The sequence below is a fragment of the Echinops telfairi genome, unplaced genomic scaffold, assembly GCF_000313985.2.
Source record: "Echinops telfairi isolate 266 unplaced genomic scaffold, ASM31398v2 ScPeMD7_7469;HRSCAF=8507_1, whole genome shotgun sequence".
In the NCBI taxonomy this organism is placed as follows: Eukaryota; Metazoa; Chordata; class Mammalia; order Afrosoricida; family Tenrecidae; genus Echinops; species Echinops telfairi.
In genome coordinates this window covers 46,931,568-46,932,758 of record NW_022111373.1, presented here as the reverse complement: position 1 = coordinate 46,932,758, position 1,191 = coordinate 46,931,568, and positions in this window count along the sequence as shown.

Genomic DNA, 1,191 nt, shown 5'->3' with positions numbered 1-1,191 from the left:
GAAGTTTTTCGTTTTGATGCACATATGGTTTCTATGAGTTGGAATCAACTCAACAGCACCCAGCAATAACAGCAAGAGCATGGGGAAAATATTGAATGCTGAAAGAAGCATTAAAAGAGAATGGGAGGAATATATAGAATCACCATACCAGCAAAAACTGGTATGCACGGTACCAGCAAATCCTGGTTGCAGCATAAACTACATTTCAAGATGTAGTGCATGAGCAAGAATCAATGATACTGAAGGAATAATGCATAGGAGCCATTAGTGTAAAATAAGATTTCAAGAATTGAAGGAATAGATTTATTAGTCTCCCGCCAACCCCAGAAGCAGAGGAATATGTTGTCAATAGTTCAAGAGTTAAACGCGAAAGAAATAAATACTGTTTTATGTATAACTGCCTTAACAATGAGGGCAACTTTGTGGACAGCTGGCCCTCCCTCCAGAAGAATTTACTTCAGAGGACAGCACTGACACTACAGATCAGGGAGAGGGACATGTCTGATCAGAGCACACAGGAGCAAGTGAAGGGGGAGGAAGAGAAAGTGGAGCATATCCTGGCCTGCCAAGCCTTGTGGACGATATCCCTGTTCAGAGCAGCCAATTCACAGAGAGGACCATATGGCCAGCCTCTCTATGAGACACAATATCCCTCACTGACCCATAGCCCTACTGGGGAGAACACTGGAAACACATTGTGGGAGTTGCAGCCGATCTGACTGCACCACTAAGGGTGTGCAACAGAATAGCAAGAGGAGAAGAGCAAGGAAATCCAAAGGGAATACCAAAAATAGACTTTGGGGCCATGGCATGGCACCCCATCAGACTCGACCAGAAAACAACCAGTCTTGAACTATTTATAGGCTTTTCTCTTTTTTTGTCATTGTTTTTTTGTTGTTTTGTTTTGTTTTCTTTTGTTGCTTTGTTTTGCTGTCTTGCTGTTGTGCATATTATTATCTCTGCAGGTTTATCTAGATAAGATAAGCAGGATAAACAATCTGGAGGAGAAAACAACAGGACTGATGGTTCTGGGTATACGGTTCAGGGGATATGGAGGTGAGGGGAAGGAAGTGTGTGTTACCAAACCCAGGGACAAGGGAACAACAAGTGATCCAAAATCGTTGGCAAGGAGGGTGTAGGAAGTCTGGTAGGCTTGATCAAGGGCAATGTAACCGAGAGGAATTACTGAAA